The sequence below is a fragment of the Tamandua tetradactyla genome, chromosome 22 (assembly GCF_023851605.1).
Source record: "Tamandua tetradactyla isolate mTamTet1 chromosome 22, mTamTet1.pri, whole genome shotgun sequence".
Lineage (NCBI taxonomy): Eukaryota > Metazoa > Chordata > Mammalia > Pilosa > Myrmecophagidae > Tamandua > Tamandua tetradactyla.
In genome coordinates this window covers 15,917,580-15,944,731 of record NC_135348.1, presented here as the reverse complement: position 1 = coordinate 15,944,731, position 27,152 = coordinate 15,917,580, and the positions used below count along the sequence as shown (strand labels likewise).

General features: G+C 38.5%; 1 protein-coding gene across 23 annotated transcripts in view; it reads left to right on the top strand.

The window, feature by feature from the left end:
• FHIP1A (FHF complex subunit HOOK interacting protein 1A) overlaps positions 1-27,152 on the top strand; it is a 354,626-nt gene that overhangs the window by 138,547 nt on the left and 188,927 nt on the right. For 14 of the 23 annotated variants that reach the window (XM_077139811.1, XM_077139801.1, XM_077139793.1 and 11 more), the window contains one exon: positions 26,128-26,202. The exons of the other annotated variants lie outside the window; for them this stretch is intronic. The gene's annotated coding sequence lies outside the window, so the exon portion shown is untranslated. The remainder of the gene's footprint in view (positions 1-26,127; positions 26,203-27,152) is intronic. 23 annotated transcript variants of the gene reach the window in all.

Below are 27,152 nucleotides of genomic sequence, written 5' to 3'. Positions count from 1 at the left end.
ATTATGGTATTTGTGTCTATTTCCCTTTTCAGTGTTTGCAGTGTATTCCTCACGTATTTTGGGGCATTCTGGTTCGGTGCATAAATATTTATGATTGTTATGTCTTCTTGTTTAATTGTTCCTTTTATTAGTATATAGTGTCCTTCTTTGTCTCTTTTAACTGTTTTACATTTGAAGTCTAACTTGTTGGATATTAGTATAGCCACTCCTGCTATTTTCTGGTTGTTATTTGCATGAAATATCTTTTCCCAACCTTTCACTTTCAACCTATGTTTATCTTTGGGTCTAAGATGTGTTTCCTGTAGACAGCATATAGAAGGATCCTGTTTTTTAATCCATTCTGCCAGTCTATGTCTTTTGATTGAGGAATTCAGTCCATTAACATTTACTGTTGTTACTGTTTGGATAATATTTTCCTCTACCATTTTGCCTTTTGTATTATATATATCATATCTGACTTTCCTTCTTTCTACACTCTTCTCCATACCTCTCTCTCTGTCTTTTTGTATCTGACTCTAGTACTCCCTTTAGTATTTCTTGCAGAGCTGGTCTCTTGGTCACAAATTCTCTCAGTGACTTTTTGTCTGAGAATGTTTTAATTTCTCCCTCATTTTTGAAGGACAATTTTGCTGGATATAGGAGTCTTGGTTGGCAGTTTTTCTCTTTTAGTAATTTAAATATATCATCCCACTGTCTTCTAGACTCCATGGTTTCTGCTGAGAAATCTACACATAGTCTTATTGGGTTTCCCTTGTATGTGATGGATTGTTTTTCTCTTACTGCTTTCAAGATCCTCTCTTTCTCTTTGACCTCTGACATTCTAACTAGTAAGTGTCTTGGAGAACGCCTATTTGGGTCTAATCTCTTTGGGGTACACTGCACTTCTTGGATCTGTAATTTTAGGTCTTTCATAAGAGTTAGGAAATTTTCAGTGATAATTTCTTCCATTAGTTTTTCTCCTCCTTTTCCCTTCTCTTCTCCCTCTGGGACACCCACAACACGTATATTTGTGCGGTTCATATTGTCCTTGAGTTCCCTGATACCCTGTTCAAATTTTTCCTTTCTTTTCCCGATAGTTTCTGTTTGTTTTTGGAATTCAGATGTTCCATCCTCCAAATCACTAATTCTCTCTTCTGTCTCTTTGAATCTATCATTGTAGGTATCCATTGTTTTTTCTATCTTTTCTACTTTGTCCTTCACTTCCATAAGTTCTGTGATTTGTTTTTTCAGTTTTTCTATTTCTTCTTTATGTTCAGCCCATGTCTTCTTCATGTCCTCCCTCAATTTATCGATTTCGTTTTTGAAGAGGTTTTCCATTTCTGTTCGTATATTTAGCATTAGTTGTCTCAGCTCCTGTATCTCATTTGAACTATTGGTTTGTTCCTTTGACTGGGCCATATTTTCAATTATTTGAGCGTGATCCGTTATCTTCTGTTGGCGTCTGCGCATTTAGACAGATTTCCCTGGGTATTGGATCCAAAAGTTTGGAAGATTTTCCTGTGAAATCTCTGGGTTCTGTTTTTCTTATCCTGCCCAGTAGGTGGCGCTCGTGGCACACGTTTGTCTGCGGGTCCCACCAGTAAAAGGTGGTGTGGGACCTTAAACTTTGGAAAACTCTCACCGTCCGGGGGATTCGCTAGCCGAAGCGGCTTGAGGCGGCCCGGGGTCCAAATGCAGGGAGGGTTGCTGGTCGCCGCAGCCCGGGAAAGAGCCCGTCCGAATTTCCTAGTCGGCCCGGGGCAACAAGCGTGGCGGGAGGGCGCCAGCGGCAGCAGCCCGCCCGGGAGAGTGCACGTTCCCCGGGAGTCACGGGTTTGGAAGGGGCCTCCCCCACCCGTCACCGTTCTCCGCGGCCTGGGGGTTTCCAATCCAATTCTCTCAGTTGGTCTGTGGGGCTGCGCGTGGTGTGGGCGCCTGCCGCCACGGTTTCAGGGGACCGCCTCTCCAATTCTCCCAGTCGGCCCGGGAAGGGGGAAGGGAGTGACACCGGCCGCTTGCCACCCCGCACGGTGAGGCCCGCGCGCCTTGGCGATCTCACCCGAGCTGCTTCTCTCAGCCAGCCAGCTGTTCCAGGATGGGGTACGCTGTCTTTTTTATCTCTGTTGTGGCTTTGGGCGCTTTCTGTATCGTTTCTACTCCCCTAGTAGCTGTCCTGGAGAAGAAACTAAGATCCGCGCGTCTTACTAAGCCGCCATCTTCCAGGAAGTTCGAGATATACTTTTTATATGTTTGTGAGTGTGTATGCAAATATGAAGATATTTATGATAGGAATTGGCTCATGCAACCACTGGGATTGGCAAATCCAAATTCTGAAGTGCAGGCTGCAAGTTGGGAACTCTGAGAAGGTTTTGATGCATTTCCCAGGAGAAGTTGTTTGGCTGAAGTAGAAATAGAAATTATTCTTTGTGACTGCTGAAATCATTTGCTCTTCCATTAGGGACTTCAGTTGATTGGATAAGACTTCTCTCACTGTTGAAGGCAATTTCTTTGCTTGGTTGTAGATGTAATCAACCATAGATATAGTCAACTGACTTAAGATCCATGAAATCTTTTCACGGTAACAATCAGGCCAGTGCGTGTTTGACCCAATGGCTGGACCTAGCCGGGTTGATACATGAACTTAACCATCACAGGAGAACACCATGAGCAAAGTGAACATGGTCCCTGTTTTCACAGAGGTTAGACTCAAGTAGATCATGTCCACTTATCATAAGCTTCATCTCTTATGATTGAAATAGATTTTCTGACTCTGAATATTGATGTTTCTCTTATTGCTTTATTGTATTTATTTGATGTTTCTCTTATTGTTTTATTTTCACTTGTTGAAGGATCATTCTAACCTTATTTCTTTTCTTCCCATACTTAGCCTATTCCAACCCAAATTTAAATAGATTGAAATTAAGAGAAGCCTACTAGATTAAATAAAAAGGGAAATTTATTGAAAGAATTTTGTTGTCCTATGGAACTCAGGGTCAGCTGGGTCTCAGGAGTGACTCAAACCAGGTATTAGAATGCCAGCTCAGTACTCTTATTTTCTTAATTTCTGTCACTAAACTGGGCTGCTCTGTAGTTTCAAAGTTTTTGTCCTAGTTTTGAAGCAATTAGAAAAGCAGATTTAGCATACCTCAGTTCTGATTATGAATTCCTTGGGGGAGAAAGTGTGATCGTTTCAGTTTGGGTTAGGTGTCTGTCTTGGTCCAGTTGGCAAAAGTGAGAGGTCGGACAGCCAGGCTCATGCAATGCCAAAATGGCTGTCAGATCCCACCCTTGAATTGGGTACACTGGGGAATATTTCTCAGAGAAGAGGATCTGGACAGATACCCCAACAAATTGAAAATCCCCACTCTGTTACTCAAATTCCTAAAGATTGTTTTTCTTTTGTAACAAATATTTTGAAATTTCTTTATGTTTCAATGAGGAATTAAATTTATTCTATCCGTTGCATGAGTTTCATTTTATAGAACAATTTATAATCCTGCCTTTTCCTTGAAGCTGGTATTTTGTTGCTCACTTCTATATTCCTCAATTCAGGAATTATTTATTGGAATGTGATTTTTTTTTTGTCACAAAGAAGGTGAGAAGTTAAAGGTCTGCAGTGCTTTAGTATAATAACCTGAAAATGAAAACTTGGATTTTCATTTATTAAGAAATTTTGCTGATGATAAATCACATTTCTTTTGATTGTGTTTATACCTGTTCCAAAGAGATTTAGAAATGAACAACCGAAAGCTTCACAAATTCTGCTTTTATTTATAGGCTGCAAGAAAACACTCAATGAAGTTTGTTATGATTCACTGCTTATCACTTTGAGCTATTGCCACTCACTGCCAGGAAGGCATTGAATCTTGTAGCTCAAAACAGTTTGGGGAGAGAATAGAATAAAAACTTCTTGTGAGAGAATAAAATAAAAACCTTGTAGCTCAAAACAGGAGTCTAACTGTTGTTATCTCAGAGATGTCTTATATTAGATCTATCCAGACCAGTGGCTTTAGATCTGGGTTCTTCTGTCACCTCTGTGAAAAGCACATGCTTTCTCCCTATAGTAGCTGCTTGTGATCCTGGTACTTTTACTAGATGAAGGAAATTTTATCAGAAACAACACTTTTCAAGCTCTGCTGAATAATGGTCTGATGACAAGAAAATCTGGATAAATTATGCTTTGACCTGCTAGAATATCTGATCTCCTTCCCTAGGTTTGATTTATGCGGGAGTGCTTTTCTACTACCTATTTTAAATTTACAGTAAAGAAATCTTCTATATTATATGCAGATTTGAGAGAATGCCCTGAAAAAGGTAGCTATGAAAGGTACAAGGGTGTCTGCCAAGTCCTATTGCCCATTCTGTTGAAATATAGAACTTACATATTTAAACTAGAAGTAGAACAAATTGTGTTGCAAGTCAGGTGGTAAAATAAATTATAAATGGAAAGGGACCCCAAAGGTGTTCTGGAAGGCTGGCATGGTATTGGAGGCCACGCTAGGGAGGAGATGGGTATTGGGGGAAGGCTTCAGGTAATGGCTCCTGCATGATTGATGCAACTAGTTATTTTGACTGTTGTTTTCTCCATTATGTATTTTGGTGGAGGGCAGAGAGAGACTTTGCTATAAAGTTATTTTTTGTTGTTTTGTGTTTTGTTTTCAGGAGGATTGTATAATCTTTTTAATTTTTAATTCCTTAGTGAAAATTCATCTGAAAGAGAAGACCAGCAACATTTCGCTTTGTTTCAATCTCAAGAAATGTTAGAGTAGTATTTGTTTTCCCCTCAAAGAAGACTTTAAATGGTAGTGAGTGTATGAAGGCTTCTGGACTTAATGGGTGTTTTAATTCATGGAAATTCTGAAAGATATTATACACTATCATAACCACGGTGTTAACCCCCACCACCCACCCCCTCTCCCCTCTTTGCCCTAGTTGTTTCATCTGGTGGCCTGGGGCTGTAAGAAGCTTCTTGAGCCCAACTTAACCAGAATGGGTGATGTCATTTCTTCCTCCTAATTTGTTGAGTCAAGTCCTAGAAAGCAGCTTGGTGGATAATTCTTTGCCCTCATTGCCTATTTCACAGATGTATGTAGACTTCCTGCTAGTCTTATCTCTGGTTACAAACTACAGAGATACACTCTGTAATTTCAGGCAGTATTTGTGAGAATGCTTTGGAAGGGAATCTAGGAAAAAACAGCTAGGATTCAGAAAGAGCAAGGGCTGAGGGGAACAGGACATCTAAAGGCTGGAACCAGAATAGTTTGAATCTCCAGCAGTTCTAGGAGCCTCAGATAGTGTAGTTCGTTATTCTGGGTGTCTGCTATCACTGTAACCCGGTACTCCTCTTAGTTGCTTATTTGAGGACTTATCTGCTACACTGCCTGTTGCCAGCTAACTTTACTTCCTAGTTCAGATCCTTTAGGGAGAAAATTTGAATGGCTATGCTAATTAGCCATCATCTCTTGACCTCAAGCCAAGTCACATGTTGGTGGCCAACCTAGGGATTGGCTGCTTTTAGATCAGATGCCCTCCTCTGATCTTGTCAGATTTTGTTTCATATGGCTATCCAGTAGATAATGTGTATGTCTTTTGATACAGAGAATGATTGCCTAAGGCTTCCCCCAAGCAGTGGTTGGGGATATTACCTGTTTGCCTTTTAGAAGGGGCTGTGGGCAGGGCATTCACCACGGCATTCACAAGGGCATTTCACCCTTGTGAAATGTTTACCAGATACCAGTAATATGAAGGTTAATATCCCCATTTTGAAACTGAGAAAATTGGGACCAAAAGAGATTAAGTACTTTGCTTAAAGTTATGTAGGTGGCAGAGCTGGAATTTGAAGCCAGATTTATTTGACTCCACTAGGCCATGATGTTCTTCAAAGATGAGACAGGGCCACATTGAAACCTCATGAATAGTGCTGGCCCTGACTTGTTCTTGGAAGGATTGAAGCTATAAAATTTCAGTACTGTAATTTCTTAGTGCCTGAGAACTTTGTCCTAACATGGTCTTTCTTTCCAGGTTAGCTTCTCATTTTTCTAGCTTTAGGAAAAGTTTCTAAGAAAGATCCTGAGTTTTTCAGTTATTCAAAAGGAATAGTTAAAACTCAATGCTAAAAAAAAAACCTCAATGCTTTGGGGTCAATACTATTCTAATTGTAGTACGGCTGAGGTTTAGAGATTGGGAGGTGTTCAACCGGAGAAGTCTTGCTTTGGGAATCTTTGCACTTTAGATTCCAAGAATCTTCATGTGAATTGAGGAACAGTCGAGGACAAGCATTCCTGAAATAAAACTTACCCGTCCTGCGCGTTTCCCCTTCACAGGTTATCTTTCTCATTTAAAGTTGTGTGATTTCTTTCCAACACGTGGAGGCTGGAGACTATATTGGAGGGTGTAGATGGGGGCAACTTAACAATTAGTACACAGTAGCCATACAGTACATGTTTGTTGGTGATTGGGTAAAACATGGGTACCATTGTGTACCTCTTGATGGATTTTCTTGATGACCTTCATCATTTCTTGGTTAAATTTTACCAGTCTTGGGAAATGTTGGGGATTGAATCTTATTCCCCCCAAAAGGCACGTTCAGGTCCCAATCCTTGGTCCTTTGGGTGTAAAGACATTTGTAAATAGGAATTTTGAAGATACTATTAAATTGTGCCTAAACTGAATAAGGGTCAGCTTTAATGCAACATGGCTGAAGTCTTTATAAGCAAAGCATATTGGACACAGAAAAAGAAGCCATGGGGAGCAGTCAGAAGCTAGAAACCAGTGGAACCTGGAAGAGAAAGGAGAAGATGCCACCATGTGCATTGCCATGTAACAAAAAAGCTAAGGACCAAGGATTGCTAGTAGCCAGTCTCAGAATCTCACAATTGTTGGAGAGAAAGCACTGCCTTACTGTTACCTCAGGTTTGGACTTCTAGCCTGAAAACCATGAGCAAATATATTCCCATTGTTAAGCCTACCCATTGGATGGTATTTGTTTTAGCATCCAGGAAACTAAAACCGAAAAGAATGTATATGTCTGACACTAGTTGGGGAGTTGCAATTCTGTTTGAGTTTTCCTAGTAGTCCAACATTCAACTTCTCTGGTTCTGTTTCTAATCTCATAAACTGTACTATGGGAAAACAAAGATTTTTGCAATTGTCAACTTCTCCCCCTCTTTTGACATTATCTCTTTGGTGGCAGTGTAGTAATTAACATTATAGTTTTGGAACCAGACAGACCTGGGTTCAGTTTCCACCTCTGACATGTCTTGGTAGATGACCTTTGGCAAGTTAGTCTTTCTGAGCTCGGAGCATGTAAAAGGCACTTACATTCTGTGCCGCATAGTAACAACTGAAGGAAAGTTTGATGCTGCTAATATTGTAATAATATTCACAATATTACCGCTTTTCATTTTCAGGACTATTAGTGCTCCTTATTCACAATGGAGAGAGTTCTTAACTTTGGGGGGCAGCAAAATAGTAATGGATAAGAGCTTTAATGCATGGTCTTTTAATTTTTATTCTACTGGGTTTATATTCCTTGTGTTTGAAACATTTCAAGTGTTACACATTGTATTCCATATGAATATAATTTTCATGTTTCTAGTGTAGTTGAGAGTTGAGGTATTTTAATTAATGATGTGCCAGCAACCCTTTCAAATAGGGTGAAGTGTTATATTTTTAAGACCTTCATCTACTTGGTCATAATTAGGGACATTCGGAATGCCCAGGCATAATATCTGTTGATTTGTATACTTTAATTAAGCAATAAGGATTGAATGACCCAGTGACCATACTTTTAGTGCATCACGTTCCAATTTTACAGAAAGAGGAGCAGGCTGTGCTTATTATCACCTCTTCTTCCCTGCACATTTTTCTTCATAACCTTTACTCACATTCTGTGTTCATCTAAAACATGAGGTTGTACAATATTTGAAGTTTTGAATTTTTTGCAATGTCTCTATTGCATTTTTTTTTCTTACCTTGTGATCCAGTGTGGCTAAATCTCTAGTTAGAGAATAAAATTTTCATATAACACTCTTTGGGGATGTTGAGGCTGGTTAATAATGTAAATGAAAAACATGAAGTTAGTGCCATGAAATTCAGAAGAGTGAGATTAGTAAAGTGAAAAGCTTGAAAACTGAAAAGGACTGTTGATTTCATATCTAACCCCTCATTTTATGGACTCTGAGTTCCATAAGGACAGGGAATATATTTGACTAGTTCAGTTTTGTGTTCCTTATTCCTAGCACTGAACTTGGTACAGAGTAGAATTTGTTGAATAAAAAAGTGCGAAAATGGAGGCCCTCTGACACTTAGGTAAATTTCTTTGGTATCTGCAGGGACTGAGCTTAGGCTAGAGTCTGCATCTTCAGGGTCCAGTGAGAAATGTGTAATGAAGAAGGAAATGAAATAAAAAATATCAACAACAAAAAAAGAGGAATGTATAAGAAGTTACAAAATAGAAAATATAAATTTTATTTGCTGATAATTCATATGGAAAGTACATACAGTATGTGGATATGTGCTATTTGATAGTTTTCAAAAAGCAAAGGGATTCAGCTTCATAACAATTTTGCTATTGTTTAGTCTGTTCTCTTTCCTTGGTTTTGTTAGTTTATTTAAACCAAGCTCAAAGTCTGATTTTTTTTCCTTTTTTCCACTTTAGGCTTAGAGTTGCCTAAGTTACCATTAATTTCAAAACTCTTTTCCTTGCACTTAATGCACTTAATGTAGTTGTTAATCCATTTTCACTTGTGAAGTCCTTAATTTATCAGTTGGGTCAAAAGCTAGTCCTACAGATTTTTGAATTTTAAGGCAGTTCTCTGAATTCCCTCTGTTGTCCAAATTCTGTGGACCTGATTCTGTTCCTTCTCCCACTTCTGTCTTCCTCTGCTGGCAGACATCGGGAGGTACTACGGAGGCCTCCTGGAAGATTTGTCAGTGCTCCTTAAGCTGGGGGTCACTTTGAGTCAGGGTGACTCTTCTATTCCTGCATCCTGAAGCTAGGTAAAGATTCTCATTCCTGGGTCATGTCAAAGAGGAGGCTGGTGGTCGTGGCCTTCTGGGATGGAGTTGTGTTGGGGCAGGCATTTCATGAGGAGAAGGTGGGCACAGACTGATGATCAGCCTCTTCTTATTTTTCTCGTTTCAGCCCAGGGTCACTTGTTTATGGTTGTGCTGTGCTGAGTGGCAATTTTCATAAGGGATGGAAGTGAGGACTTCTCTTTCCTTGTTAGAAAGCACCTATTAAAATTTTACCTTGGTGATATTTTCCTGGGTGAATGTACTCTTGACTGCCAGTTATAATCATAATTCTATAGAGCTGGAGCCTGTATGTGAGGAAGCCTGTTTAAGAGCTCTTTCGGATGGCAGATAGGATCTATTTCTTTTAGCTCATTGGAACACACTTTGTGACTTCCAATTATATAGAAAAATTAGTTTTGAAAATTCCAAAAGTATACCTGTAGATCTGTTTTCCAATCTAACTGTAATTATTTATTGATCATGTACCATGTGACCAGGCCTGGTGAGTCCCACTGCACAGATAGACAAGTAAAATTTAGTTCAGGTTCTTTTTCTTTTTTTTTAGATTGTCATTCTGTTTGTGATTTAAGTTATTAGAGAAAGCCCAATTACCCTGAAATCATAGCCTCTGGGAATTCTGAGTGGAAATTCATCTGTTTTCTCTGTAGTTGAGAAGGTGCTGCACTTGTACTTACTAGCATTGGTTTATGCACAATCAACGTTGATGAATGTATGAGCGTTTTTAATTAGTCTTCATGCCCTCTGTCTAATGCAATCAGTAACTTACTTTCAGGATAGAGGTTTATAATCAATCATTCATCATCTTCTGAGGTAGACATAAACCCATTTACTTTTAGCCTGCAACTTAAAATATCTGCTTTAGAGAATTATTTAACCAGACAGATATCTGTAAATCAAGTGTATTTTGAGTGTATAGACTTAAATCTCAAATTGCAGATTGCTCTTATTTAGTGTAATTGTGAGAATTAAGATGTCCCTAGCCTCCAGTTGCTACACAGAAAACTTGCCAAAAAGGCAAAGTAGTATTAGAGAAAGAGTGGTAGACTGGCATCAAGGAAATGTGAGTTCTAGGCCCACCTTTACGAACCCCAGTTTCTTCTTTGCTATATAAAAAAAAAGAATTGAAATATAGCCAGTCCTTAAGCCCCTATGTTACATGTTACTTGTACTAGAACACTAATAGTAAACAACATTTTTGTACCATTTAACATGTGCCAGGCACTGGGCTACAGTACTTAATATGCTTGCATAATCTAATTTATTCCATCACTCCTATGAGGTAAATACTATGCAAAGGCCACCTCTGCCCTTAGCCTGGGAGTTTTTGGTGGAGAGGCTGCTCTCTGTAGACTAAAGATTTGGATATGTCAAATATGAATCCACAATGATCATTTAAATAAAGATCATTGAATTGAATATAGAGTCCAACAATGATTTTTCATTTGCTTTAGTGGATCTGACAAAATTCAGTAATTAAAGTGAAACTGACAAATTATATTTTGGAATTTAACTGAAAACAAAATGATTCCTCTATTTGTTGTTACAATTTTTTTTCCAAAAGTGAAATTCTAGAGAATACAAGAATGAATTAATCCTCAATGTTGGTTAGCAGCATTAGCTATGTGTAGATAATATAGCTCACTTTTATCCCCCTCCCTTTCAGTATTGGCAGAATAAATCTTTATAGCTTCTTGGGAGCCCATTTACATCAAAAGTCTTCAGATATGCATTCCCTTTGAGCTATAATTTCCACTTCTGGGATTTTAAATGAAGGATAAAATCAAGGATATGCACAAATGTTTAATTATCAGGATGTTCATTATGCACTATTTATGACCCTGAAAACCTGGAAACAAACTAAATATCTAACCCTTAGCAGATAGGCTATATAAACATTAATGCTTAATATGTCATTAAAAAGGCATGTATTGTTAAGTAAAAAACAAAAAATACAGTTTAGAAGTAGTGTATGCTCTATGTGAGCCCATCTTGGTATCACCACAACAGCAAAGACACATATAAAGTATATCCTAAGCTTAAAATAGTATTTTTGTCTGATTGAGTGGTATTACAGGTATTTTGTTATACATCTGCATTAAATTTTTTAAAAACGAGTCTGTATTATTTTTGTGATAAGGAAAACTTTACAAAAGTGAACAGTAAAAGCCTCCTGAAACAGAAACTATAGCTAAGTGTAAGGGTCAGATATTGCTTACAAACCTGAATTTGTGAGAAAGTATGATTGTTATGAATGTGTACACTTGTCTTGAAGAAGTCCAGTTTGGTTAGTTTGCATTCTAATTGAAGAGGTCTTAGAGTCATTTTTACTAGAATTTAGAAGAATTTTACTCTAACTGTATCTAGATAGGAAATAAAACAAATGAAAAAGGAAATAAAAATGCCTTGTCTGGGGACCAGCCTTTTTACCCCACAATTAAAAAAATTAATGCCACTGAAATTCGTTAGCTGTGGAAATTTAGAATATACAGATAAGTCAAGCAAATAAAATTAAATAAAACAAACACAACCTCATTTCTCAGAAATAACTGCTGTTAATATTTTGGGCTATATCCTTCCAAAATTCACACTGTATATACATATATATTTGTGCATGTATATGTGTGTGTGTTTTTAATCACACACTTAGATATATATGTATAGTTCTTTCTCACGTATTTTCTTCACTTTCCAGTAGAGGACAGTCCACCAGACTGTAAGTTTAGTGAGCCCAGAGACCATGCCTTGTTTGGCACATGAAAGTTCCCAGTGCAACGAAAGTGCCTAATGTGTAGCAAGAATTGAAAAAAGTTTGTGGAACACTCGGTATATCTTGAACATTCATCTAGATCAGCTGTTTTATGCCCAAAGATTATTTTGATGATGATATAGAATCTCATAGTGTGTATGTAACACACTTAGTTGTTTATGGTTTTTATTAATAATCAATGCTGAAATAAAAGTTTTTGTAAACTTGTAATGTGTAAGTATTTGACGTATCATAAGTTACTCAATACATTTAATATTAAAACATAGAATTATTGGATCAAAGGATATGTATGTTTCTCACTTTTGATAGCATTGCCAAATATCCTTCAGAAAATTTATGCCATTTTAGATTCCCAGTAAGAGAATGTAACACTTGATTTCACCTCCGTATTTGAGCACATGGACCTTTCTTTCTTTCTTTTTTTTTTGGACCTTTATTTTTTTAACTGAAGTTTTTATTGAGATAATTGCAGATTCACATGCTGTTGTAAGAAATAATGCAGAAAATCCCTTTTATACTTTGCCCAGTTTCCACCATTGATAACATTTTTCAAAACTATTGTATAATGTCACAACCAGTATGTTGATTACTGATACAACCCAGAGATCTTTGTCAGTTTTACTTGGATTAACTTGCATGGGAATTAATTTCTATACAACTTTATCAACTGTGTAGTTGTCAAGATACTGAATAGTTTCAGCATGTCAAAGATTCATCCTATTTCTCTTTTATAATCAAACCCTCTTCCTTCCCAAATCCCTGCCCCATCCTCCCATATTTAACCTCTGGTAACCACTAAGCTAGCCTCCATTTCTAAAATTGTGTCATCTTAAAAATGTTATATAAATGGAATCAAACAGTATGCAGTCTTCTTGGATTGGCTTTTGGCTTTTTACGTTTAACATAGCTCCCTGAAAATTCACCAAGTTGTTGCTGATTGTAATTTTTCCTTCTTATTGAATAGTATTCCATAGTATGGTTGCATCAAGTTTGTTTAACCATTCCTTGTAGAAGGAAATTTGGGCTGATTTCAGTTTTTGACTATTGAAAATCAAGCTTCTGTGAGTATATGTATATAGGTTTTGTGTGAACATAGTTTTCATTTCTTTGGGATAAATGCCCAGTAGTGCAATTACTGGGTTAAATGATGGTTAAATGTTTAGTTTTTTTTAACATGGGCAGGCACCGGGAATCGAACCCAGGTCCCCGGCATGGCAGGCGAGAACTCTGCCACTGAGCCACCATCGCACTGCCCGTAAATGTTTAGTTTTTAATGAGACTACCAAACTGTTTTCCAGAGTCCTTGTACCACTTTACATTCCAACCGGCAATATATGAGTGATTCAGTTTCTCTGCATCCTCTCCAATATTTAGTGTTGTCAATACTTTTTTTTTTTTGCATGGGCAGGCACTGGAAAGTGAACCTGGGTCTCCACATAGCAGGCAAGAACTCTGCCTGCTGAACCACCGTGGCCTGCCCAATACTTTTTATTTTAGCTGTTCTGATAGGTGTGCAGTGATATCTAATTATGTTTTTAATTTGCCTTTCTCTAATCACTAATGATGCTGTACATCTTTTCATGTGCTTGTCATCTATGTATCTTCTAATTGAGTTGTTTTTTCACTGTTGAGTTTTGTGAGTTATATTCTAGATACAAATTCTTTGTTGGACATGTGGTTTGCAAATATTTTCTGCCAGTCTGTAGTTTGTCTTTTCAGCTTCTTCATATGGTGTTTCATAGAACAACAGTCTTTAATTTTGCTGAGTTTAGTTTATCAGTTTTTCCTTTTATGGATTATGTTTTAGGCTGAAGTCTGTGAGACCTCACCATTGTGGACATTTGACTCATTTCTCAGGGACCCTTGAATCTTGATCATAAGTTTGCAACTTGAGGTAACTGTAGTGTTTGGGTTGTGTTATATCCTTAGCTTTATTAAAAACTAGACTGTTATTTTTCCCTTTCTCTTATTTTTAGTTGGGAGAATGTGAGGGCCCCCATTTATTTCCCTTTAGTTTCTAAAGCAGACTTGTTTTAGAATGGGAGCATTTGAACCTGTTCATTTATCTTAGTCATGGCCTCTTTTGCTAGTTCTTCTACAGTTTCTCTAATTATAACGTGTAAAAGGAACTCATCATCTATTCCATGAAAGGTGGTGATGAGCATGGCAATGGTGATTCTTGGGGCTAAAGTATTCCCCTAAAAGAAGAATAAGACTTTTTTTTTTCACTGTTATAAGCAGCAAATCTTGAGGGTTTGTGTTTTATGTTTCATAGGCTCCTTTATGCCAATAATGTAGTGTAGCACAGCAGGGTGGTTGAGTGTGAATGCTGGAGCCATGTGGCCAGGGTTTTTGTCCTGGCTCTTTCCTTTACTAGTTGCATAAACATAAGCATGTTTCTTCATCTCTTAGAGCCTCAGTTTTCTCATTTGTAAAATGGGAATAATAATAGTACCTAACTAAAAGGATGGTTTTGAGAATTAAATCATTTCATGTCAAGTTCTCAGAGCATAGCTTGGCAAGTGCTCATGGTTGTATTATTACTGCTACTACTACTACTACTACTACTGCTATTAAACTCCTTGAATCAGTACCACCGTGGGTACTTGTTAAAATGCAGATATCTCCATTTCCATTCCCAGATCCTACTGTATAAGAATCTTAAGGAGTAGGGCTCAGGAATCAGAATTTTCAGCAAGGTCCCCACATGGCTTCCATGCCTCCTAAAGGTTTTGAACAGTTATCTTAGACTCACAATTATTTCTGTTTCTCCATGGTTGATGGCTCTCTGACCTTTCTTTAGTTGTGTGGTTGGGTGCTTCTGACAAGGTGAATGCCTTAAAGAACACTCCTGGTGTTGACAGAGACTAAAGTTTCTATACAGAATCAGGTTATTGTGGAACTATTTGTTCAGTGTCATGTTCACTGTTTTCAGGCAGTGTGAGAACATAGGGAGTGGTGGGGTCAATGGCAAATGGAACATGACTGCCATACCTAAAGGTCTCTAAATGAAGATAATAGTAATAAAAAATAGGTCTGTGGACTGGAGTCAATATATATATATATTTTTGAGCTTATTTAAAGTTTATTTAAGGAAAACAATGAGAAGTAAATAATAGTACAGATGGCATACTGATACAGTAAAACTGTGAAGGTGGGATTTAAATGAGCAAAGTTTGTGAAATTTTATTATAGACAAAATTAAATCTCCACTTTGCATGCACCCAAAGCAGCTTTCGCTTTCTCATTACTATAACATTCATTACACCTGCAAATACTTATATTCTTGTCTGCTCCCCCACTTGTCTATTGGACATGTGAGCACAGAGCCCTGTCTTTCCTGTTCCTTTCTGTATCCCAGCATGCAGCACGTGGAAAGGACTTGATCAAAATAAATGTTAAATCAAATGGAATCGAGTTAGAAGAATCAAGAAGGTCTCCAAAAATAAGATTTTCTTTAGCAGAAAAGAATCCAAAGATCATCCCAAGCAGACAGCAAAAGCAGGGAGGACTGTGGTGTGTGTTCAGGGAACAGTGAGTTGTCCTGCTTGCCTGGAGCGGAAGGTGGGGGCATGAGGAAGTGGAATGTTATGTGGTGGGATATTCAAAGAGAAAAATAAAATGAGCCCTTGAATGCCAGCCTAAGACATGTGGATGAATCCTTGTGAGAAAAGGGGAGGAGTCTCTGTCTCTTCAGTTTTTTCCCTGGGTCTCATATCCATTTTCAGCTTTCTCCCCACGATAAGAGGTACCACCTGGGGATGGTCTTTAAGTCATCTATTATCCCTCATATTGTATACAGCATATACAAGTGTGCATTTTCCATAGCAAATGTGCATTTTCCAAAGCAAAGAGTCCATAGCATTCATCAGATTTTTTTTTTTTATTAATTAACGGAAAAAAGAAAAAAAAGAAATTAACCCAACATTTAGAAATCATACCATTCTACATATGCAATCAGTAATTCTTAACATCATCACATAGATGCATGATCATCGTTTCTTAGTACATTTGCATTGGTTTAGAAGAACTAGCAACACAACAGAAAAAGATATAGAATGTTAATATAGAGAAAAATAATAAAAGTAATAACAATAGTAAAAAAAAAAGACAAACAACCAAACAGACAAAAACAAAAAAACAAAATAAAAACAAACAAACAAACAAAAAACCACAAAAACCTATAGCTCAGATGCAGCTTCATTCAGTGTTTTAACATGATTACTTTACAATTAGGTATTATTGTGCTGTCCATTTTTGAGTTTTTGTATCTAGTCCTGTTGCACAGTCTGTATCCCTTCAGCTCCAATTACCCATTATCTTACCCTGTTTCTAACACCTGCTGGACTCTGTTACCAATGACATATTCCAAGTTTATTCTCGAATGTCGGTTCACATCAGTGGGACCATACAGTATTTGTCCTTTAGTTTTTGGCTGGACTCACTCAGCATAATATTCTCTAGGCCCATCCATGTTATTACATGCTTCAAAAGTTTATCTTGTCTTAAAGCTGCATAATATTCCATCGCATGTATATACCACAGTTTATTTAGCCATTCTTCTGTTGATGGACATTTTGGCTGTTTCCATCTCTTTGCAATTGTAAATAACGCTGCTATAAACATTGGTGTGCAAATGTCCGTTTGTGTCTTTGCCCTTAAGTCCTTTGAGTATATTCCCAGCAATGGTATTGCTGGGTCATATGGCAATTCTATATTCAGCTTTTTGAGGAACCGCCAAACTGCCTTCCACAGTGGTTGCACCATTTGGCATTCCCACAAACAGTGGATAAGTGTGCCTCTTTCTCCGCATCCTCTCCAGCACTTGTCATTTTCTGTTTTGTTGATAATGGCCATTCTGGTGGGTGTGAGATGATATCTCATTGTGGTTTTGATTTGCATTTCTCTAATGGCCAGGGACATTGAGCATCTCTTCATGTGCCTCTTGGCCATCTGTATTTCCTCTTCTGGTAGGTGTCTGTTCAAGTCTTTTTCCCATTTTGTAATTGTGTTGGCTGTCTTTTTGTTGTTGAGTTGAACAATCTCTTTATATATTCTGGATACTAGACCTTTATCTGATATGTCATTTCCAAATATTATCTCCCATTGTGAAGGCTGTCTTTCTACTTTCTTGATGAAGTTCTTTGATGCAAAAAAGTGTTTAATTTTGAGTAGTTCCCATTTATTTATTTCCTTCTTCAGCGCTCTTGCTTTAGGTTTAAGGTCCATAAAACCGCCTCCAGTTGTAAGATTCATTAGATATCTCCCTACATTTTCCTCTAACTGTTTTATGGTCTTAGACCTAATGTTTAGATCTTTGTTCCATTTTGAGTTAACTTTTGTATAAGGTGTGAGATGCGGGTCTTCTTTCATTCTTTTACATATGGATATCCAGTTCTCTAGGCACCATTTATTGAAGAGACTGTTCTGTCCCAGGTGAATTGGCTTGACTGCCTTATCAAAGATCAAATGTTCATAGATGAGAGGGTCCATATCTGAGCACTCTATTCGATTCCATTGGTCGATATATCTATCTTTATGCCAATACCATGCTGTTTTGACCACTGTGGTTTCATAATATGCCTTAAAGTCAGGCGGCGCGAGACCTCCAGCTTCGTTTTTTTTCCTCAAGATGTTTTTAGCAATCGGGGCAACCTGCCCTTCCAGATAAATTTGCTTATTGGTTTTTCTAATTCTAAAAAATAAGTTGTTGGAATTTTGATTGGTATTGCACTGAATCTGTAGATCAGTTTAGGTAGGATTGACATCTTAATTATATTTAGTCTTCCAATCCATGAACACGGTATGCCCTTCCATCTATTTAGTTCTTCTGTGATTTCTTTTAGCAGTTTTTTGTAGTTTTCTTTATATAGGTTTTTTGTCTCTTTGGTTAAATTTATTCCTAGGTATTTTATTCTTTGAGTTGCGATTGTAAATGGGATTCGTTTCTTGATTTCCCCCTCAGCTTGTTCATTACTAGTGTATAGAAAATCTACAGATTTTTGAATGTTGATCTTGTAGCCTGCTACTTTGCTGTACTCATTTATTAGCTCTAGTAGTTTTGTTGTGGATTTTTCTGGGTTTTCGACGTATAGTATCATATCGTCTGCAAACAGTGATAGTTTTACTTCTTCCTTTCCAATTTTGATGCCTTGTATTTCTTTTTCTTGTCTAATTGCTCTGGCTAGAACCTCCAACACAATATTGAATAATAGTGGTGATAGTGGGCATCCTTGTCTTGTTCCTGATCTTAGGGGGAAAGTTTTCAATTTTTCCCCATTGAGGATGATATTAGCTGTGGGTTTTTCATATATTCCCTCTATCATTTTAAGGAAGTTCCCTTGTATTCCTATCTTTTGAAGTGTTTTCAACAGGAAAGGATGTTGAATCTTGTCAGATGACTTCTCTGCATCAATTGAGATGATCATGTGATTTTTCTGCTTTGATTTGTTGATGTGGTTTATTACATTAATTGATTTTCTTATGTTGAACCATCCTTGCATACCTGGGATGAATCCTACTTGGTCATGATGTATAATTCTTTTAATGTGTTGTTGGATACGATTTGCTAGAATTTTATTGAGGATTTTTGCATCCATATTCATTAGAGAGATTGGTCTGTAGTTTTCTTTTTTTGTAATATCTTTGCCTGGTTTTGGTATGAGGGTGATGTTGGCTTCATAGAATGAATTAGGTAGTTTTCCCTCCACTTTGATTTTTTTGAAGAGTTTGAGGAGAGTTGGTACTTATTCTTTCTGGAATGTTTGGTAGAATTCACATGTGAAGCCGTCTGGTCCTGGACTTTTCTTTTTAGGAAGCTTTTGAATGAGTGGTTCAATTTCTTTACTTGTGATTGGTTTGTTGAGGTCATCTATGTCTTCTTGAGTCAAAGTTGGTTGTTCATGTCTTTCCAGGAACCCGTCCATTTCATCTAAATTGTTGTATTTATTAGCGTAAAGTTGTTCATAGTATCCTGTTATTACCTCCTTTATTTCTGTGAGGTCAGTAGTTATGTCTCCTCTTCCATTTCTGATCTTATTTATTTGCATCCTTTCTCTTCTTCTTTTTGTCAATCTTGCTAAGGGCCCATCAATCTTATTGATTTTCTCATAGAACCAACTTCTGGTCTTATTGATTTTCTCTATTGTTTTCATGTTCTCAATTTCATTTATTTCTGCTCTAATCTTTGTTATTTCTTTCCTTTTGCTTGCTTTGGGATTAGTTTGCTGTTCTTTCTCCAGTTCTTCCAAATGAACAGTTAATTCCTGCATTTTTGCCTTTTCTTCTTTTCTGATAAAGGCATTTAGGGCAATAAATTTCCTTCTTAGCACTGCCTTTGCTGTGTCCCATAAGTTTTGATATGTTGTGTTTTCATTTTCATTTGCCTCGAGGTATTTACTAATTTCTCTTGCAGTTTCTTCTTTGACCCACTCGTTGTTTAGGAGTGTGTTGTTGAGCCTCCATGTATTTATGAATTTTCTGGCACTCCGCCTATTATTGATTTCCAACTTCATTCCTTTATGATCCAAGAAAGTGTTGTGAATGATTTCAATCTTTTTAAATTTGTTAAGACTTGCTTTGTGACCCAGCATATGGTCTATCTTTGAGAATGATCCATGAGCACTTGAGAAGAAGGTGTATCCTGCTGTTGTGGGATGTAATGTCCTATAAATGTCTGTTAAGTCTAGCTCATTTATAGTAATATTCAGATTCTCTATTTCTTTATTGATCCTCTGTCTAGATGTTCTGTCCATTGATGAGAGTGGGGAATTGAAGTCTCCCACTATTATGGTATATGTGTCTATTTCCCTTTTCAGTGTTTGCAGTGTGTTCCTCACGTATTTTGGGGCATTCTGGTTCGGTGTGTAAATATTTATTGTTGTTATGTCTTCTTTTTTAATTGTTCCTTTTATTAGTATATAGTGTCCTTCTTTGTCTCTTTTAATTGTTTTACATTTGAAGTCTAATTTGTTGGATATTAGTATAGCCACTCCTGCTCTTTTCCTGTAGACAGCATATAGAAGGATCCTGTTTTTTAATCCATTCTGCCAGTCTATGTCTTTTGATTGGGGAATTCAGTCCATTAACATTTACTGTTGTTACTGTTTGGATAATATTTTCCTCTACTATTTTGCCTTTTGTATTATATATATCATATCTGACTTTCCTTCTTTCTACACTCTTCTCCATACCTCTCTCTCTGTCTTTTTGTATCTGACTCTAGTGCTCCCTTTAGTATCTCTTGCAGAGCTGGTCTCTTGGTCACAAATTCTCTCAGTGACTTTTTGTCTGAGAATGTTTTAATTTCTCCCTCATTGTTGAAGGACAATTTTGCTGGATATAGGAGTCTTGGTTGGCAGTTTTTCTCTTTTAGTAATTTAAATATATCATCCCACTGTCTTCCAGCTTCCATGGTTTCTGCTGAGAAATCTACACTAGTCTTATTGGGTTTCCCTTGTATGTGATGGGTTGTTTTTCTCTTGCTGCTTTCACGATCCTCTCTTTCTCTTTGACCTCTGACATTCTAACTAGTAAGTGTCTTGAAGAATGCCTATTTGCGTCTAATCTCTTTGGGGTGCGCTGCACTTCTTGGATCTGTAATTTTAGGTCTTTCATAAGAGTTGGGAAATTTTCAGTGATAATTTCTTCCATTATTTTTTCTCCTCCTTTTCCCTTCTCTTCTCCTTCTGGGACACCCACAACACGTTTATTTGTGCGATTCATATTGTCCTTGAGTTCCCTGATACCCTGTTCAAATTTTTCCATTCTTTTCCTGATAGTTTCTGTTTCTTTTTGGAATTCAGATGTTCCATCTTCTAAATCACTAATTCTATCTTCTGTCTCTTTAAATCTGTCATTGTAGGTATCCATTGTTTTTTCCATCTTTTCTACTTTATCGTTCACTTCCATAAGTTCTGTGATTTGTTTTTTCTGTTTTTCTATTTCTTCTTTTTGTTCAGCCCATGTCTTCTTCATGTCCTCCCTCAATTTATCGATTTTGTTTTTGAAGAAGTTTTCCATTTCTGTTCGTATATTCAGCATTAGTTGTCTCAGCTCCTGTATCTCATTTGAACTATTGGTTTGTTCCTTGACTGGGCCATATTTTCAATTTTCTGAGCATGATCCGTTATCTTCTGCTGGCGTCTGGGCATTTAGTCAGATTTCCCTGGGTGTTGGACTCAGCAGGTTGAAAGATTTTTCTGTGAAATCTCTGGGTTCTGTTTTTCTTATCCTGCCCAGTAGGTGGCACTCGTGGCACACGTTTGTCTGCCAGTCCCACCAGTAAAAGGTGCTGTGGGTCCTTTAACTTTGGAAAACTCTCGCCGTGGGGGAGGTTCGCCGGCCGAAGCGGCTTGGAAGAGTGCCAGCCAGCCCAGCGGTCCGAACGCCGGGAGGGTCGCCAGCCGCCGCAACCCGGGAGAGCGCCCGTCCGAATTTCCTAGTCGGCCCGGGGCACCAGGCGTGGCAGGAGGGCGCCAACCGCCGCGGCCCGAGAGAGTGCACCGTTCCTAGCCGGACCGGGGAGTCACGTGTTTGTAAGGGACCACCCCCCCTCCCTGGTCACCGTTCTCCGCGGCCTGGGGATATCCGATCCAGTTCTCTCAGTTGGTCCGGGGGGCCGCGCGTGGTGGGGGCGCTAGCCGCTGCGGCTTGAGGGGACCGCCTGCCCAATTCTGCCAGCTGGCCCGGGAAGCAGGATGGGAGGGACTCCGGCCGCTTGCCGCTCCGCCCAGGGATGCCCGCGCCCTTCGGCGATCTCACCGGAGTGCGTTCTCCCAGCCAGTCCAGGATGGGGTACGCTGTCTTTTTGATCTCTGTCGTGGCTCCGGGAGCTGTTCTGTATCGTTTCTACTCCCCTAGTAGCTGTTCTGGGGGAGGAAAGGTGAGGATGGCAAGGCTGTCGAGGACGGTGGCAGAGGAGCCGGTGAGGGCGGAAGAGGGCACGGTGGTGGTTGGAGAGCCGCATTTTCTGAGAACAGGTCCAAGATGTTCATCATTTCTATTTCACATATTTTGGAACACATGGATAGGAAAAGCGGCAGACATTGCTCCTTCTAAAATCACTGTTGGGTTCTTGAACCCAGACCACTGCTCTCTGGTCACCTCCAGATTAATACAGATTCAGTTCCAGAACTCAAAGAGTGACCTGCTTCCAGCAGATTCTCAGGATTCGGCTATCACAGAGGAAGGGTTCACGCTGGTGGTTCCAGGAGAAGAGGCTCAATCTTCTGATCCTACAGAAACTACACAGCCGCTTCCCACGACTCCATTTCTTACCAATCCCAGACGTTCCTCCTAGAACCTCTTTGGGAAGCTTTTTAATGACTGATTCAATTTCTTTGCTTGTGATTGGTTTGTTGAGGTCATCTAATTCATCTTTGGTTAAAGTTGGTTGTTCATGCCTTTCTATGAAGTTGTCCATTTCATCTACATTGTTTTGTTTGTTGGCATAAAGTTGTTCATAGTAACCTGTTATTACCTCCTTTATTTCTGTGGGGTCAGTAGTTATGTCTCCTCTTCCATTTCTGATCTTATTTATTTGCATCCTCTCTCTTCTTCTTTTTGCGTCTTGCTAAAGGCCCATCAATCTTACTGATTTTCTCATAAAACCAACATCTAGTTTTATTGATTTTCTCCATTGTTTTCATGTTCTAAATTTCATTCATTTCTGCTCTAATCTTTGTTATTTCTTTCCTTTTGCTTGCTTTGGGGTTAGTTTGCTGTTCTTTCTCCAGTTCTTCCAAGTGGACAGTTAATTCCTGTGTTTTTGCCCTTTCTTCTTTTTTGATATAGACATTTAGGGCAATAAATTTCCCTCTTAGCACTGCCTTTGCTGCATCCCATAAGTTTTGATATGTTGTGTTTTCATTTTCATTTGCCTCGAGATATTTACTGATTTCTCTTGTAATTTCTTCCTTGATCCATTGGTGTTTAGAGTGTGTTGTTGAGCCTCCACATATTTGTGAATTTTCTGGTGCTTTGCCTATTATTGATTTCCAACTTCATTCCCTTATGATCCGAGAAAGTGTTTTGTATGATTTCAATCTTTTTAAATTTGTTGAGGCTTGCTTTGTGACCCAGCATATGGTCTATCTTTGAGAATGATCCATGAGCACTTGAGAAAAAGGTGTATCCTGCTGTTGTGGGGTGTAATGTCCTATAAATGTCTGTTCAGTCTAGCTCATTTATTGTAATATTCAAATTCTCTGTTTCTTTATTGATCCTCTGTCTAGATGTTCTGTCCATTGATGAGAGTGGGGAATTGAAGTCTCCCACTATTATGGTATATGTGTCTATTTCCTTTTTCAGTGTTTGCAGTGTTTGCCTAATGTATTTTGGGGTGTTCTGGTTCGGTGCATAAATATTTATGATTGTTATGTCTTCATGTTGAATTGTTCCTTTTATTAATAGATAGTACCGTTCTTTGTCTCTTTTAACTGTTTTACATTTGAAGTCTAATTTGTTGGATATCAGTATAGCTACTCCAGCTCTTTTCTGGTTGTTATTTGCATGAAATATCTTTTCCCAACCTTTCACTTTCAACCTATGTTTATCTTTGGGTCTAAGATGTGTTTCCTGTAGATAGCATATAGAAGGATCCTGTTTTTTAATCCATTCTGCCAGTCTATTTGTTTTGATTGGGGAGTTCAATCCATTAACATTTAGTGTTATTCCTGTTTGGGTAGTACTTTCCTCTACCATTTTGCCTTTTGTATTTTATATGTCATATCTAATTTTCCTTCTTTCTACACTCTTCTCCACACCTCTCTCTTCTGTCTTTTTGTATCTGTCTCCAGTGCTCCCTTTAGTATTTCTTGCAGAGGTGGTTTCTTGGTCACAAATTCTCTCAATGATTTTTTGTCGGAAAATGTTTTAATTTCTCCCTCATTTTGGAAGGACAGTTTTGCTGGATATAGAATTCTCTTGTTGGCTGTTTTCTCTTTTAGTAATTTAAATATATCATCCCACTGTCTTCTTGCCTCCCTGGTTTCTGGTGAGAAATCTATGCATAGTCTTATTTGGTTACCCTTGTATGTGATAGATTTGTTTTCTCTTGTTGCTTTCAAGAGCCTCTTTCTCTTTGACCTCTGACATTCTGAGTAGTAAGTGTCTTGGAGAATGTCTATTTGGATCTATTCTCTTTGGGGTATGCTGCACTTTTTGGATCTGTAATTTTAGGTCTTTCATAAGAGTTGGGAAATTTTCAGTGATAATTTCTTCCATTAGTTTTTGTCCTCCTTTTCACTTCTCTTCTCCTTCTGGGACACTCACAACACGTATATTTGTGCCCTTTATATTATCATTCAGTTCCCTGCGTCCATGCTCATATTTTTCCATTTTTTTCCCTGTAGGTTCTGTATCTGTCAGATTTCAGATATTCTGTCCTTCAGTTCACTAATCCTAACCTCTTTCTCTTGAAATCTACCATTGTAGGTTTCCATTGTTTTTTTCATCTCTTCTACTGTACCTTTCATTCCCATAAGTTCTGTGATTTGTTTTTTCAGACTTTTCATTTCCTCTTTTCGTTCATTCCTTGCCTTCTTCATTTCCTCCCTCAATTCATTGATTTGGATTTTGATGAGGTTTTCCATGTCTGTTCGTACATTCTGAATTAGTTATTTCAGCTCTTGTGTCTCATTTGAACTATTTGTTTGTTCCTTTGACTGGGCCATATCTTCAATTTTCCTGGTGTGAGTTGTTATTTTTTGCTGGCATCTCGACTTTTAATTACCTGAATTAGTTTATTCTGGAGATTGCTTTCACTTCTCTTTCCTACGGTTTTCTTGTTAGATGAATTTGTTGTCTCTCTGTTCTTTGACCTTCAGTTCAGCTTTTTCTGGACCTCCAGCTTAGGTTTTCTTTAACAGAGGATAATTTTTCAGTTGTTGTTTTCTTGTTTCTTGCCCTTCTTTTATGATGCCTTTTCCATCCCCACCCTTAGGAGGGTCTATGTAGGTATTATAGACTTCTGCCGGGTTTTCCCACACTAAACTGTCCTCCTGTCGGGGAAGGAGTCACCTGTATCAGTTTTCCCTGAGGGTGAGACCCAGCAGGTTAAAAGACTTTCCTGTGAAGTCTCTGGGCTCTGTTTTTCTTATGCTGCCCAGTATGTGGCACGTCTGCCTGCGGGTCGCACCAGTAAAAGATGTTGCAGCACTTTTAACTTTGGAAGACTCTCCCTGCTGGGGGCATGGTGGAGATGGAGGAGAGGTTGTAGGCTTGTTTTAAGACTTCAAATTGCCAAGCCCTGGGGTCTGAAGTCCTTGAGAGAGGGATTCCACCTGAGTTGGGCTTCACCCCTCCCTTGGGGAAGGCACAGGTGGAGACAGCCCTGAAAGCAATTTGTTTCTGCCTATGCCTGGGGCAGTTGCAGCCCGAGTAGTCCTGCCGCTGAATCCAGAGGCTGCCAAGTCTCCGTAGAAACACAGCCACTAAAACCTCTGTTTCCTCCCCTTTCCTCTTTTTCCATGAGCCCAATGAGTGAACTCCACCTTGACCAGGCTTAAAGTCACTTTCCTTTCCCTCTGAAAAGCCGCCTGTTGGGGAGAGGCGCCTGGTGCTGGCTGCTGTGGCTTGGGGAACTCACAGTTTTGGGGAGGCTTTCAGCCGGTCCTGCTGGCCCAGACTGGGGTACGCTGTGTGTCCAGTCACTGATGTGGCTCCGGGAGCTGTTCTGTACTGTTTCTGGTTATTTAGTAGTTGTTCTGGAGGACGAACTAAAACGCGCACATTGCTAAGCCGCCATTTAGGTGATTTCTTTTTCAAGTTCAAAATACTTTAGTGCATAAAATTGGGTATGATAAACTTTCCTAATTCCACATATAAACCTGGTATATAATTTTAGGTAAAAATCTTAGCACTGAAAGTAAGGAGTTTGGAAAATAAAAATACTAACAATCTGTTTATATGGCTGATTCTGTTCTTCTCCTACTGTCCTCTCTGGGCAAGTCCCACTTTCCTCACCATGCTGCCTAGTTGCTCAGGTTACACCCAGCCTACCCAGGGCTCTAGGAATATGAGCTTTTACTATTCCTGGACCAAGTTTCCCTCCGGATAGTTGAAGGTAGAGCAGGCAAGACAATTTGGATGAGCAACTGCATACATTTTTTCAATATATTAACTTTGGCTAGAGTGCCTAGAAGAGAGGCAGTTGAATATTATCATCCCTGATGAAAATTTGCTGTTTGGATATATACATATCCCCTCCCCTAAAGGTAACCTATGATTCACCTGCCCTTTGTGATAAGCAGACTACTAAATGAAACTTGCATTGTCACTTCTCTTTTCTCTAGGATGCTCATGTCTGCCCACTAAATGTTATTTGTTTGTTTTTTTTTAAGCATACCAAACTGTTTTTCAAACCCTCTCCTGGATTAAAACAGAGGAAAACATAATCTATTTATTACCTACACCTGGTAAGTGCCCAAGAATGGTTGCTGATTGAATGACTTTGCTAGTCCCAAGAGACTTCACTTGTATTTGCTAATAATCCAAACCAAAGGGAGAAGTTATCAGTTTGATTAATAGACTGTTAAGTCAAGAATGGGACTATTAATGTAGGCAAATGTAGTAAAATTGCCAGGCCTGAGCTGGTAATTGGACTTTAGCCACAGCACATACTATTTGTGCAGTCCTTTTTATGTTTCTTCCTCTTTCCCACCATGAAAGCTTATTCTTTTGAGACTTATGTCTGTGTCATCACCATCCAGTAATGCTCATTAAGCTCTTGCATGTTGGGTACTGCTGGGTTTTGTCCCTTTTAATGAGCATGAGTATTTAAGTTGAAGGATAGGCTTTTATGTCACACTGTTTCATCTTGGAAGGAGTAATCTGTGAGTATATGTAATTTTGGCATGCTATTTTTCTCAGTTCGATAGGCTAATTAGATCAATCACATATTTTTGCTGGCAAGCGATTGCTGCCTCTTTAAAACAAGGGGTAAGTCAGCTTGTTTTTGTGCTGGGAGTTATTATCAGAACTGGGCTCTTTGTCAGTATTAGCCATTAGTGGGTTCTTTATCTTGCTTTTGTAAATAGCTACTTGCTTTTACATAATTGGTGTTTATGTTCTTTGATTCCTTACTAATCACTTTTGTCACTTAGTGCATGCAGTATTCCTTTCCATTCACCAAACATTGCTTGTACAGAGTACAATGTTGAGTGGTGATTTGTTTTATGTAAATCTACTGTTAGGTCTTAAAAAATAAGTAATTGCACAAAACCACATTTAACAAAATTTACAGAAACCCAAATTAGAGCAAACATTTTGGGACTGGCCCTTTACGAGTTGTCAGATGTGACTTTTCCCCCTGGTATTCATGTTCCTAAATTCTCTGATTTTGTCCTACAAAGTATGTTTTTATTTG